The sequence below is a fragment of the Myodes glareolus genome, chromosome 19 (genome assembly GCF_982192425.1).
Source record: "Myodes glareolus chromosome 19, mMyoGla1.1, whole genome shotgun sequence".
Taxonomy (NCBI): domain Eukaryota; kingdom Metazoa; phylum Chordata; class Mammalia; order Rodentia; family Cricetidae; genus Myodes; species Myodes glareolus.
In genome coordinates this window covers 42,192,089-42,207,622 of record NC_142044.1, presented here as the reverse complement: position 1 = coordinate 42,207,622, position 15,534 = coordinate 42,192,089, and positions in this window count along the sequence as shown.

Genomic DNA, 15,534 nt, shown 5'->3' with positions numbered 1-15,534 from the left:
TTGTCTCAAATACGGGAAAGAAAAAAAGAAAGACAGAGGAGTAGGGAGAGAGAGGAAAGAGAGAAGGAAGGGCCACCAAACTGTGACAAACCATGGAGGAGGCTTACACACATTAATGAAACACCCATGGCTTTCAAGTTGGTATCAAATTATTCCAAGTTATTATCATCGCAACTCAGAACATCTGGAAGAGAGAAAATTCTTGGTACCAAGGGGACTGACAGAGACTTGAGGAAAGAGGGTTGACAGTGACAGGTGACTCAAGTGGTGACAGGTGTCATACACATTTGTCAAAAAGACCACAGAATGTACAAGTGAATGTGGATTCTGGGAGCCTGTAATGGACCATGTAAGTTCATTCATTATCATAATCACACACCATTCTGCTGTGGAGTTTGATTCAGAGAGATGTTATATGGGAAATTCTGTCTTTCTGACCCAATCTTGCTATTTCTATTTTAAAAGTAGTCTATTTTTGAAAAGAGAGAGAGAGAGAGAGAGAGAGAGAGAGAGAGAGAGAGAGAAAGGGACTTGGAGAGGCAGCTCAGTGGCTAAAAGTATTTGCTTCTTGCAGAAGACCTGAGTTCAGTTCCCAGCAGCCTTGTGGGACAGCTCACAACTGCCTGTAGCTCCAGCTCCAAGTGAATCTGGTGCCCTCTTCAGGCATCTGAGGGCACTACACTCATGTGGCATACACACAACCATACACATAAATAAAAATATCATAGTAACTCTTCTTAAAAGAAATTTTTAAAAAAAAGAAAGGGAGATGTTAGTTATGTAGCTCAGTGGTAGAGTACTTACCTAGGCTTTATCCAACACAGTAAGAATCAAAGAATCACAAAAACAGAAACCCAGGTAGGTTTAGGAGGCAGAGGCAAGGCAGATTTCTGTGAGTTGGAGGCCAGCCTGGTCTGCATGATGAATTCCAGGACAGTCAGAGCTACACAATGAGATCCTATCAAAAAAAATATTCTTAGGAATAAACCAACAAAAGATGCAAAGAACCTCAACACTGAAAAGCCCGCTGTGTGGGAGTCATTAGGAAAGACACAGACAGACAAACCAGCATGGAGCTCACACCTCACACCCACAGCTGGCTCTGTTCCAACAGATAAACAGAGCAGGCACGAGGAGAAATTGGAACTGCACCACTGCAGGGGGGATGTGGGGTGTGTGACTGCTGTGGAAAACAGTTTGGCAGGTCCCCAAAAATCTAAACACAGAGTTACCTTAAGTCTCTACAGTTTCCAAAGAGGACTAGTGGTGTATCCCAATGGAAAGCCTTCCCAGTACTCGGGTTCCATTCCCCAGAACTAGGAGGGGGAAAGAGTACCCAGAAGAAATAAGGACACCCACACAAAAACTTTCCCTTTGGGTTGGTTGCCAACTTGACACAAACTAGAGTCACTTAGGAAAAGGAACCCTCAAATGAGGACTTGCCACTCTCCTGTGGGCAAGTTTAGCCCACTGCAGATGATGCGGGTGGACCTGGGTTGTATAAGAAAGCCAGTCAGTAACGGTTTCCTTCACTGCTTCGGCTTTAGTTCCTGCCTCCAGATTCCTGCCTTGACTTCCTCTGAAGAGGGACGAAGTGTGAAAGTCAAAGCTAGATAAGCCCTTCCCTCCCCAAAAGAACTTTGAGACAATGTTTTATCCCGGCCACAGAGAGGAAACTGGGCCGGCCGCCTAAGGGGCTCAGCAGCACAGCCCTAGGCAGAACTGTTCCCAGGTCTGTAACTGGAGCCAATGGGCACATTATTTAACTATAATAAGGAAGATCTGGGATGCGGCACAGTTGGCGGGGTACTTGCCTACTATGCCTGAAGCCCTGAGTACAATCCCCAACACTGCGGGATAAAAATAAGCATGTGGTCACGGAGGGGCACACCTGCAACCTCCGCACCTCTGCACTTCTGCACTTGGGAGGCAGAAGCAGTTGGGTCTCTGAGTTCAAGGCCAGCCTGATTCAGGACAACCAGGGCTACACAGAGAAACCCTGTCTCAAAAAAAAAGAAAGAAAGAAAGAAAGAAGGAAAGAAAGAAAGAAAGGGAAAGGAAAGGAAAGGAAAGGAAAAAAAGAAAAGAAAAGAAAAGAAAAGAAAAGAAAAGAAAAGAAAAGAAAAGAAAAACCTCACCAGAGCTGGTGGTGCACGCTTTAATCCTAACACTCGGGAAGCAGAGACAGGCAATCTCTGTGAGTTCAAGGCCAACCTGGTCTACAAAGTGAGTTCCATGGTAGGTTCCAAAGCTTCAGAGAAACCCCTTCAAGTTGCAACATATATATATTATGGACTAACTTTGCAAACACTATGCTAAGTGAGAGAAGTCAATCAATCCCAAAAGAACAAACTTCGTGTGATTCCGTTTCTATGAAGGTTCCAGAATAGGCAGTGTCATGGACCTAGAAACTGACTAAGGGCTGGGGGGGTGGGGAGAGAGGGGTGACTGTGCGCCACTTCGCTCGCCTGTGTAACCGAGGACGACTTTAGAAAGCTAGTTCTCCTCTTCCACCACGTGGTTTCCAGGACTAGAACTCAGGTCGTCAACCCTGACAGCGAAAATCGCAGTGTGCTGAGCCCTCTCACCTGCCCCAGGTGTACACTTCCAACAGGCGGGTTTGGAGAACTGATGGTGTAACCCAGCAGTGGAGCCTTGCCTAGCTTTGATCCCCACGGGAAAAGAAAAAGTATTGTGGGACGTGGATTTCGTGATACGTGTGCTATATCTCAGTTTACTTATCTTTTGAAATAGGATTCACTGTGTAGCCCCGGCGGGCCTGGAACTTGCTATGTATGTAGACCAGGCTGGCCTTTAACTCAGAGATCCACCTGCCTCAACCTCTTGAGCACTGGGATTAAGGGCGAATGCCACCATACCCGACCTATATCCCAATTTGGTTTTTTTTTTTTCTTCAGTCTTAAAGACATTATGAACTGCACATGGGGAGCCTTTTAAGAGACTCAGCACTGGAAGTGGATACAGGAGGATTAGGAACTCAAGAGCAGCCTGGGCTACAAATAGACCCTATCTCAGAGCATCAACAAGAACAAAAGCATTGCTGTTATGAAATTAAAAGAGATCTAAGTTGATTTGAAAGTTTCCAGGGAAAATGGAAAAAGAAAACCCATTTATATAAAATACAAACCCCGAGAAGAGCTGGAAGCCCTAGATGCCAGAGGCAAGAACTGTGCTGACTACAGCAGTGTTATTACGGGGTCTGCACGGACGGAAGGCTAGGACAGACACCCCAGTCACGGAAAGGATGTGTTGACTCTCTGTTAGCTTCCTGGAGCTGCAGGAAAATAAATGATCAGCACAAGTTCAGTCAAGATGGCTTAGTGAGGACAGGTGCTTGCTACCAAGGTGACAGCCTGACCCTCAAACCCACATAGGGAAGAAGAGAACTATTTGATTCTCTACACGTGTGTGCTTAGTGGCGTATGCACACAGTTCTTCACCAGCAGAGTGAAGATCCTAACTCCAGTACACACACACACACACACACACACACACACACACACGTAAACATAAAATGTAGCATTTCCTTTTTAAGCACTACAGCATTGGTGGCTTCAAACAATGGAATTCTTTTTCTCACAGTTTTTGGGACCAAAATCTGTCTCTAGGCCCGAGTCAGCATCTGCAGGACCAGGATCCCTCTGCTTTTAGGCCTTCTCAAGATGAGAGTATTGAGCCATGTGTGGCAGTACACGATGTAATCTAGGGGAAGTGGAAGCAGAAGGATCAAAATGAGTTCCAGATCCTGTCTCAAAATAAATGAGAAAGGAAGGGTGGGGAGGAAAGAAGGGTCTCTTCTGTGTAGTCCAAGTTACTCATTAAGTAGCCCAGGCTGGCCTTGAACTTACAGCAATCTTCCTGCTCCACATGCATGGTACTGGAATTACAGGTATTGGATGTATAACGAGCTTCTCTGCTGTCCCTTTACATGCCCTCTCATGTAAGTGTGCATGTTTACATGTGTGTGTACATATGTGTGCGTATGCATGAGTGTGCATGATCTCCTGTACCTCCCTTACATCTGTGATTGAATTTGCGCCCGTATGAATAATCCAGGATCATCTCAAGATTCTAAACTTAACTGTACCTGCAAAGGTTGTGCTTGGAAGGTGACATTCACAGGCTCCAGGAAATGGGGGATGGGTGCCTTGGCAGGCTGGGAGTGACGGGTTTGCTAACTCAGATCAAGGACAGAAATACCAGATCTAGTTCCGAACGCTTGAAACAATTAAACCTTAGAATTCAAAGCAAGACAACTCATGACCTGGGAAGAGAGAATGATTTCCTACCAAAGCTCAAAAGATTAACCGTGATGTTAGTTACTGTGGCGTGACTATCATCCAAGTTAGGCAACCACCATCTTGGGGAATAGAGCTGTGCCCAGCTGCAAGAGGGTTAACCCAGCTGAACTTGCTGGCTGTTCATGCCCCTCATGGAGGGTTAGGGAGGATCGCCTGACCCTCACCTGAGCAGCTGGCCACTCTCTACATGTTGTATGCTACTCTGCCTTAATTGCATGTGGCCTGGGAGGGGTTAGAATATACAGGTGAGGGGACTGAAAAGTGAGGGGCGCTGTCTTAGTTAGCTTTTCTATTGCTGTGATAAAACACCATGACCAGACTGGGCACTGTGACTGCTGCTGCTGGTGGTGGTATCAGTGCACACCTTTAATCCCAGCACTTGGGAGGCAGAGGCAAACAGATCTCTGCGAGTTTGAGGCCAGCCTGGTCTACAGAGTGAGTTCCAGGACAGCCAAAACTACACAAAGAAACCCTCTCTAGGGGCTGGAGAGATGGCTCAGTGGTTAAGAGCATTGCCTGCTCTTCCAAAGGTCCTGAGTTCAATTCCCGGCAACCACATGGTGGCTCACAACCATCTGTAATGAGGTCTGGTGCCCTCTTCTGGCCTGCAGACATACACACAGACAGAATATTGTATGCATAATAAATAAATAAATAAATATTTTTTTAAAAAAAAAAAAACCCTCTCTAGAAAAACAAGAACAAAACCAAAACACCATAACCGAAAGCAACTTGGGAAGGAAAGGGTTTATTTCAGTTTACAGTTCCACACTACAGTGTGGAAGTCAGGGCAGAAACTCAAACAGGGAAGGAACCCGGAGGCAGGAGCTGATGCAGAGGCCTTGGAGGATGCTGCTTACTGGCTCGCTGTTCACGGCTTGCTCAGCTTGCCTTATTATACCATCCAGGAAGACATGCCCAATAGTGGCAATCACCTACCATGAGATCACAAATCAATCTTCAGACAAGAAAATGCACCACAGGTTTGCCCACAAAGCCAGTCTAGCAGGGACATTTTCTCAATTGAAGTTCCTTCTTTCAAAATGACTCTCCCTTTTGTCAAGGTGACATAAAACCAGCCAGCACGTGACTCTATGCAGCTAGGGGAGAGCCCTCATCCCTGATGGGTGGAGGTTTTCTGAGTAAAGCCTTTTGGGGCAGGACCACCTACATCCCTGCAAGTAACCCCTCTGTAAGGAAGTCCAGGAAAGTCATTGGCTCTCCAGAGTGAACTCTGGTGGAGTTGTGCTTCAGGTTTTTTTTTTGTTTTTGTTTTTGTTTTTGTTTTTTGGAGACCTTGGGAGGAGGGGTAGATACTATTTATTTCTCCCCTTGGGATGGAATTTTTAAAAATTAAGAAAACAAAAAGAAATAGAGAAATGGCTCCATCAGTTAGGTCCTTTGCCCAAGTTCAAAGCCACACTAAACTTACATTTTGAAAAGCTGGGCATCACCAGATGGTGTTGGCGCACGCCTTTAATCCCAGCACTTGGGAGGCAGAAGCATGTGGATCTCTGTGAGTTCGAGGCCAGCCTGGTCTACAAAGAGAGTTCCAGGACAGGCAGGACTGTTACACAAAAAAATCCTGTCTTGAAAAACCAATAAATAAATAAATAAATAAATAAATAAATAAATAAATTTATTTTTTAAAATGTATGATGGTGTATGCTTGTCGTAGTGAGATGGGTGAATCCCCACATAATCTATAGAAACATGGCAACCCACATGTGGGTAACCCACATAATCTGTATGAATACATACACATATATGTGTATATGCGTGTGTGAAACGATAGGTGAAAAGACTGGGTGAGAGCCACTTTCTGCAGTACTCCATGATAGACACACGGTGGCGCCAGCAGCCCATAGACTGCTGCCGCATGGTGCCAGCAGGGAGGCTTGAAAAGACTAGTTAAGGTAACACTTCTCCGCCCCCTCCCCGCTCCTCTTCCCCTACCCTCGAGGAGTGACCATGTGCATGAGAGCCACCTAGTTCATGGTCAGGAGGCTAGACTAGAGGAATCAGAGGGGTCTCACCCTGAGGAGTTGGGGAACAGAGGAGAATGTTGGTTTGGGACATCACCAGCCCCCACCCCCTCAAAAGACACATCTACCTGAAACCAACGATTTTGACTTTAGGACTTGGGAAGAGCTTCCGTCCAATGACAAGTGTCCTTACTCAGGGAGGGTCACATGGGAGCCGGCTGAGGCTGGCACAAGAGCAGGGAGCCAGGGGAGGCAGGATGGATCTTGGAGCCTGCATGACCCCCATGCACCTTGATCTCTGTCTCCTGCCCTCCAGAGGAGGAAAGCATCCTTTCTTTGGCTGTCAGCCACCAGCTGCACACTCTTTTGTTACAGCGGCTGCAGGAAACTAATACACATTGAAAATCTCCCTACCACTCAGCCTGCCTGCCAACCTTTCCCCCACCCAACACTTGATCCCACAATTTTCCCTCCAAATTTAATGTTCCCCACCCACCCAACCCCAACCCAGGCTCTCACTCCTCTCCAGCATTGATTTTGGTGGTCTCTGTCCAGGGTAGCCTCCCTTTCCCCCTTGGGCCTCTGCACAACTGTTGAAGCCCTTCTTAAACACCCCCTGCCAAACAGTTTACTGGCTCGCCATAAGCCTGCTCTCTACCATCTCCCCTGCTGCAGAATTCACTCATTCTCAGCCAGGGTCAGCTCAGCCCTGTGTGCCTCCAGGACTCCCAGCCCTGGCCTTTCCACCCCTAGAGCCACTGTTCTAGCTCAGCTGTCCCCATCTTTGTGTCTGTGTATTGTATGTCTGTGTCCATGTGTGAATGCATGGAGGCCAGAGGCAGATGCTGGGTGCCTCCCTCCACTGATCTCTGCATTCGTCTTTAAATTTATTATTTATTTATTTATTTATTATTTATTTATTTAGTGTGTGTGAGAGAGAGTGTGCACAGGTGTGCAAGTGTGTCACAGCACATGCCTGGAGGTCAGGGGACAGCTTCCATCTGCTGAGCCAGCTCTCCACCTTATTTTGGGGGGCAGGGTTGCTAACTGAATCTGGAGCTCACCGATTGGCTGGACTGGCTGGCCAGTGAATCCCCCCAGGGTTTGCCAGTGTCCCTTCCACACTGGAGTTATGCGTCCATAGCCTCCTCACCTGGCTTTTTCCGTGCGCTCTGAGAATCAGAACCCAGGTCCTCAATCTTGTGCAGTAAACGCCTTACCCGCTGAGCCATCTCTCCGGCCCCACACGTCTCCATCTTTCACCAGGGTCCTGGTGCTACCTCCTCACTAGGTCCTGCGCCTGGTCAGGCCCCTCCAGGCAGTCACCACTCCACAGTCCTGACGCTCAGCTCACGCATATCACATGGTCCTGTTCAAAAGCCTCCAAAGCCCGCTGTGGCTCCCTGCTTCCCCAAGGCGACTGTCCAAAGGGAACCGCGGTGCCTTCAAATGCCCTTCCCCATCAGTCCCTTCTAGTGCGTGGCATGTCCCCGCACTACACGCTCTGGGCTGGTGTACAGACGCTGCCTTTACCTTTGCGGCTGCTAGCTAGCATGCTCAGTAGTGTGGGTTTGCTCAAGACAGCACAGGCTGGCCAAGCGTCGACACTGAACAAGGCTGACCACACCATTTCACACACTCTCCACACTTCATCCTGGGAGTTCTCATAATGACCCCCGCAAAGAGACATCACTCCTGTGTCCAGCCCACAGGTGGGAAAATCAAGGGCCCCAAGGAGAAAGGACCATGGTGAAGAGGCAGCTGCCGATCCCTGCCTGCATCGTCTGTCCCTCCTTCTAGGTAAGGACCTCAGAACCACCACACTGGGTCCTGAAAAGTCACCTCGCCCACCAGCTGCAATGTGGAATTAGCCCCTTCTGCAGTAGTCTCTCTCTCCCAGGAAGCTTCTGGAAAGCCCCGCTTGTCTAGGGCCCTGGCAACTGGCACAGGGGAGGGTGGAATGGATGAGGAATGGGGCTGGTTTCCAGGGAAATGAGATCTGGGGATTTCTCACCCTCCTCAAAGAAAAGAACAAATTATGCAAATTCTTGGGTCCAAACCCCTGGCCACCTATTCAGTTCCCCTCCTCAGCCTCTCCCTGGGCTTCTGGGAGGGTGTGGGACTCAGCAGAAAGCGCCCCGGGCTCTCCAGGGGCCATTTCCTGATTACAGGCGGAAACTGGGGCTCAGAGCTGGTGAATCACTGTGGCCGCCAGCCAGGACACGCTGATGTCAGGTGGGGCAAGCAGGATGCTGACACGTGGCTGGCCATCCTCAGTGCTGCCACCGTCACAAGTCTCGGTGGCACCATCTAGACAGGGACCCAGCTCTGGGTGTGGAAGGGTTCGAGCAATTTCTGTTTCTGGCCCCACTTCTCCTGCCCCAGGTCAAAACCCAAGTGTCCCCAGGGAACCTTCAATTCAAGTGGTTCACAAACCACCTGTCCATGTCTTGTGTAGGCAGAAGCAGCCATCTCTGGGTTCAAACACCTTAATGGACAAAGGGGTTACCCTAAAGGGGTAGGGGGAACTTTGAACCAAGAGCCCAGGTCCAGGTTCAGACCCCAAACCCACTACTCACAGTCCGTGGGGTTATGACCTTTGACACATTTCTTAGCTTCTGGGGAACTTCAGTTTCCCCCACAGTAAATGGGAGGGAAGGAGGATCCGCAGTATCTTGGGCTTGTTAAGAGGGAGGGAGGGGGCACAGGAGCAAGGCTTCCAGAACTTCTGGATGAAAAGTTACTTTATGCAGAGGACATTTGGGGGGCTGGCTGGAGAGATCACTTAGTTGGTAAAGAGCTGGCTGCAGAAATATGAGGTCCAGAGTTCACTCTCCATTGCCTATGTCAAAAACAAGCATTCATTGCAACACAGATTCCTTTTTCTTTTCTTTTCTCTTCTTTTATTTTCTTCCTTCCTTCCTTCCTCTCTTGCTTGTTTTTGTTTTTGTTTTGTTTCTTTGCATAGCCCTGGCTGTCCTGGAACTCGCTCTGTAGACCAACCAGGCTGACCTCAAACTTGGAGATCCACCTGCCTCTACCTCCCAAGTGCTGGAAAAGCGCATGCACCCACACCGCCCGGCTCACACAACATAGGTTCCCATAATCATAGAATTGGGGAGATGAAGACAGGCAGATTTCTGGTGCCTGCTGGGCAGCTAGTCTAACCAATCAGTGAGCCCTAGGCTCACTGAGAGACCCAGTCTCAAACTATAAAGTAGATGTGGGGCAAGGTCATTGAGGAAGACATTCAGTGTTGGCTTCTGTACATATACATTCAAGTGTATGTGGGTGTATACACACAATAAATGCATTCGTAATAATGCATACATACATACATACGTAAAATAAGATACTTGGAAGAATGACTTCACAAGAAGACACGTCAGAAGAGGTCCTTGCTGTCATCAGACAAGAATGCGTCCCATGCCTGTCAGAACTGTCCTGTGGCCTTTGCCTACCCACAACCTGTCCATCAGATGTGGTGGCGGCTGGGCGGGAGGTCCTGCTTCTGGAGATTCCTTGGCTAGGCAAGTCTGGGAACCCCCGCGGAGTGTCAGGTCTCTGCTGGAGGCTTCTCCTGGTTAATCACCTTCCACCCACCTGTTAACCCGTCCCTGGACCAGAACCAACTTTCCTTCCCTAAAAATAATAATACTCGCAAATCAGAACGGAGCGTGGTGCAAGCACCAGACGAGCCGGTGCTAAACGGTTAGTTAATTGGCCACGGAGGCAATTACTTTCAGCTCCATCTTACAGGGGGAGCAGCTGAAGCCAGGAAGGTTAAGGACAGGCCCGGCGTCCCACAGCTGGGTGGCCCTTTGGCCCAGCCTGAGCGCCCTTTAGCGCCGCAGCACAGCCCCTCTGCAAACAGTCCCAGCGCTTGGACAAGCTCTTAGCCACAGCTGGCCTAGGAAGTCTGCTGCTCCTCCCAGGGCAAGTCACAGGCTAAAGGCCTCTCTGTTACCACAGAGCAACCCACACACACCAAATCCCTGACCTTTCCTTTATCAGGCTCCACACTGCATTCCTGAGGAGCCAACGAGGGCAGTCTACAGCAAGGAAAGCTAAACTCAGAGAACTTCAAGGCCCTCACCACCCCCACCCCCACCCCACCCCCACCTTTTCCTGCTGCTGGGCCTGTCCCCCACCCCATCATGCTGCCAGTATTTCTCTAGAAATGGCCAGACTGTCTCCAGGGCTAAGCTTCAGGAAGCCACGGTGAGAAGCCACTGGCTCTTGCGAGAAGCCCTCTGGGACTGCCACTTGCCGCTGTACCAATTCCCTCCAACACAGCAGCCTCAGAGGCCCACAGAGGTGTGCCCTAAGGGCTGGTCTCTGGGTACTCTGAGCTAGGGGGGCTGTGGAGGAAAACAGAAATAAATGGGGGGGGGGCTGCACTGATTTTCTTCCAGTTAGGTAAGGGGCAGTGACAGGACAAATCTCCTGCTGGCACAGCTGGTCAGTTCTCACCAGGTCGTGACCCTCAGGTCCTGGATCAATTACCTGTTGGGTAACCACAGGAAGAGCTGGCTGTGAAGGCCTGCAGGGGAGGGGAGGTGGGCTGTGTTGTTTACTTCTGCAGGGCGGCCTTTGGCCATCTCTACCCCTGTTGTCTGCCACCACTGGGCCCTGGAGCTTCATTATGAAGTGCATCTGGCCACTGTCTCCCACCCAGCAGATCCTGGCCCTAGACAGCCATTCTTCAGGGTATGGAAGTCTCAAAAAAGGTGAGGGAGTCTGAGCTAGCCAGGAACAGGCCTTCACCTACGTCGGGGAGAGGAGTTTGGGTCCCCAAGCCTGGCCTGGCCTCCACAGAATCTGGAAAGGATTCTAGGCAGAAAGGATCTAACGGCTTTCCAGGGTCCCCCCACTCTCCCCTAAAGAAACTGTAAGGGCTGGAGCAGGAAGAGGATGCTTGGGGAGCTCTGCCTAGGGGACCGAGGCCCCGGATGTTACTCCAGATGCTTAGGTACTCAGCTCCTCCAGACGGCCATTATTCAAGGCTCCTCACTTCCTATCCCATATGGGGTACAGTCCAAGCCTGCTGGCTGATGTCCTGGAGGCCCCTCCCAGGCAGCCAGAGCAGAGGGGCTGCCCCCAAGCCTGTTCCAGGCACCACCCCTGAGGGTCCTTGGGATTCCTGTAAACAGGAAACCGCCGCTCCCCCCTCACAGACAGCGCCATGTTGTGCGGACACTGGGCTCTGAAAGCTCAGGACTCTTGACCTCTCTGGCTGTGTTTCCTGTTAGCCAGGCTAGAGAGAGGGAGATGGAAATGGTCTGGAGGGGGAGGGGGTGGGGAAGAGGAAGGATGACAGCTGAGGAGAGCCAGACCGTGAAAGATCCAGAACACTCCTGCACATAGTAGGTATACAGTAAAGCTCGGTCAGAAGCCCAAAGCCTGCTCGCTCCCACATCTCCCCCACAGAAGAGCAATACCATTGAAGGGGTGGACACTGGGCCACCGTGGCCTAGCAGCCCTGATGGCCTGGTCCCCAAGGCTCAGCATCCCCCCATTGTCCCTGTCTGGCCCCGCCCCAGCTCTGGTAGCCTGAGCCAGGCCACTGTCTCAAGACTCTTTATTTTTAAAATCCCTGTGGTGTTCCTGCCTGAGCCTAAGGAGCAATGCCAGCCACAGCGAGCCTGCGGCCTGGGCTCGGGCCCAGAGGCGCCGGGCGGGGCATCCGGCCACCCTGCAGCTGCTGGGCAATTCTGGGAGGGCTTTGAGGCCAGCTGCCCGGCTGAGGAAGCCCAGGAATGCCCAGACTTCAAGCCTGAGGCACTAACCGTTGTCCTTAGTGGAAGAACAGGGGCCCATTAGGGTGGCGATTGGACTCTGCGTTGACACTAGTGGCGTACTCCGCTACAGAGTGAGTCACTGTCCCCCCATATCTAACTCAACCAACTGAGACACAGCATCTCCTAAGAGAAGAAAGGAGGCACAAGTCGGTCCTGTGGGGGAGAGAGCAGTGAGGTGTCCTACAGAGGAGATTGCTTTGTGACGGCGGGATAGCTCTGGAAGGAGCTTCAGACTAGAATCCAAGAAGCCGAGCCCAGGCCTAGCTCCAGCCCTTTCTGGCTGTTTGGCCTTGGGGAACTCACTCGACCTCTCTGAGACTTCACTTGCTCGCCTGTAACAGGAGAGGACAAGAGGCATCATGGAAGGCTGTGATCACTCCCAGATGCTGCAGGGACAAGACAGTCACAATCCCTTCCCTCGTGGAGCTGGGGGGAGAGGGTCATTCATTGTACAGTAGTCTGTAAGGGCAGTGCAGGGACAGAAACGAAGGTTAGTGATGGGCTGTGGAGGGGGCCACGGGGAGTCACTGAGATCTGAGGTCTCACAGGGCTCTGAGTGAGCCAGGAACCTTTCTGTTAGGTTGGAAACAACACTGTAGGCAGAAGGGATGGCAGCGCAAAAGTCCAGAGACAGAAAGAGGCGGGAGGTCTCCGTAGAGGACTTGGAAGGAACTGTTATTATTCCGGCCATCCCTAGAAGAAGCTGGAGCAGGCTGAGTGTCAGACAGACACATGGACCCTCTCTGGGCTGCCCCGTGCCCCTTCTCCTTCATCCACTGCATGAGGACTGCCAGGCTGGCGGGCCCGTCAATGTGTGATATTCTCTTGATCTACAGGGCACACTCGCTCTGACCCAACTTGTTCTCGCCTTTGATCCTCCCAGAAGGGAGGCAAGGCAAGGAGGGCTTATTACTATATCCTCATTTGATAGGTGAGAAACTGAGGCAGCCGGAGCAGAGCAATGATGGTGACTTGCCCACACTACCTACTTCCATGATGCTCATATAGCCAGGTGAGCAAGTGGCTCAGCCCTCAAACTAACCCATTTACCCCTGACCGGCCCACTCATCCTGTGGTGACCCTCTGTGCGTCCAGTCTTGGCTCCCTGAAAAGCATTTCCTGCCTCAGCCCACCCTTCACCCTGGCACCTACAAACCCCTCAGTGCCTCCCCAGCACACGGTCTCTACCAGGAGGTGCCAGCCACTCTTCCCCACCCCCTACCCCGTAGGCTCTGGCAGTCCAAGAATGTGGCCTGAGCCTCCCTTGGGGGCTCCGGCCAGCAAGCCTTGGCAGGAGACCTCGCTGAGTCAACACAAGGCTGGCTGGAACTCACACTGCCCACCAAGGCAGCATTAGAGACCCAGAAGGAAGGACTGCCTGCTCCCACCCTCCCTCCCTCCAAGACTCCCCCTTCTGCTCTGGGCTCCAGCCGACAGGGTTAACCCTTGAGGGCCTGATGCCAACGAAGTGGTCCATTCCCCAGCAGGGAGGTGCTGTGGGACCTCAGGCAAGTCACAGACCCCTTCTGGGCCATTTTCCTCACCCATGAGAGGCTCATCCATGCTGGAGTCTCTATGATTTAACAAAGCGTTCTCTACACCCGACTTCAAAGGCAATGGCTTTGCTCTGTTGTTCCCCGGACCTGGGCCTTAATGAGTCTGTTGGGCTGTGACAGTGGAGTCCATGACAAAGCTCTGAGCCCGGGTGGCTGTGGCTCCCATGACGCATAGCCCAGCCCGCATTTGTAAAACAGCTTTCCCAGGCAGCTGCTTTGATGGTAGGCATTATTCTTCCCATTTTACAGACAAACAAACTGAGGCAAGGGAGGGTAAGAAGCTTGCCCAAGAGTCCCAGCTGGGACTAGCTGGAGCCAGGCCTTCTGACACTTGAAAGGAACTTTCGGGGCCATCTCTGTGTGTGGCAATTGAGGCGGAGGGAGGGGGCAAATGGGGAGCAGAAGACAGAGGGGTGAAGTTGGACTCTGCTGTTTTAGGGAGACATCTTGACGGGTTGGAGTTGGCCTCTCAGGAAAGTGGCGAGCTCCCTGCCGACCAAAGGATGTGTGTAGCAGTTGTCTGTCAGGCATGCTCAGTTGCTCCTGCCCCGGAGGAAGTGGGTACCACATGTGGACGCCTTCAGACACTCGGTGACTAGCAGGGAGAGGGACCGTGTGTGAGACTGGAGCCTTTGCTGTGCTGTAAGGGGCTTTAGACCCATTTTCCAGGGTGGCTTTCACACTGCCCAGGAGGAAGTCTCTGCGTGCCCTCGCCCCCACCCCCATCCCCGGGTCTTCACTGGACAATGGGCTGTGAGGATGAAGAAGAAAGAACCCAGCCAGCCCAGCCGGCCAGCTCCGTGCAGCAGGGTCCAGCCCTGACCATCCTCCTCCCATCATCAGCAAAGGGAACAGGAAGCCAGGAGCCAGCAAGCCTGGTGGGGTGGAGGCAGGGGCAGGGATGTCATTGGCTGAACCAGGGGCTGGACCAGGAGTGCCACTGGGTTCTGTTCCTAGACTTGAAACTGTCAAACCCATGGGCAAGGGCCCACAGGAAGGGTGAAGAAGCCTCTGCTTGCATATCTTAGGCCGGGCTGGAAAGGCCATGTTGGTGATGATCTGGGCTCATGTCTGGCCCACAGCCCAAGGGCCTATCTCTCCAGCCAGGCTGGACCACGGAGAATAGGCTATTGTTTGTCCTGCTCTCAACGTGCTTCCTGTCCCCCAGCCCCTCCCCGCTCACCCACCCCCTCAAGTAAAGAACAAAGGTCTCCTGGATGTGGACCCCTCCCCACCCTTCCATCCCAGGCCTGGCCAGCTTGGAAGTATCCAGTCCCATCACCCAGGGGACAATGGGTTACCTGGCCCTGACCCCTTCTGATGTCCTTCCCACCCTCTGCAATTGTAGGTGCCCCAGACACCCCCACCGACATGTTCCCCTGTGTCCATCCATCTATCTGTCCTCCTCAGGGTGGGGCCGAGAAACCGGCCTCATATCCTTCCTCAGCCCCCTGCCCCCACCCCGTGTCTTGTTCTCCTAGAGAAAGAGAGCCAGTAGGGTGGGGGGCAGTCCTCTTCCACCCCCATTTCCCTGTGGACCAGGGAGCTAGGAACCAGAGCTGAGCCGCCCAGAAAGCTCCTTGGGAGAAAACTCAGCCACCACTCTTGCCCTTTTCCCAGAGCCTGGAATTCCAGAGGCGTTTCCGGCCTGACAGCTGTCTCTGAGCTCCACTCCCTGGGCCTCCATGAAACCCTTAGGATTAACTCCTGTCTTAGCCCTATGGCTTCACACCCGGGCTTGAGAAGCACCTAGGAGAGACAGACTGGCACTCATCTGTGGTGATCAGGTCCTCCCCAACTCTGAGGTGCCAGTCCTCCTCGGATAATGCTTCATGGTGGTCGCCACATGCCCACAAGTCACATATATGCA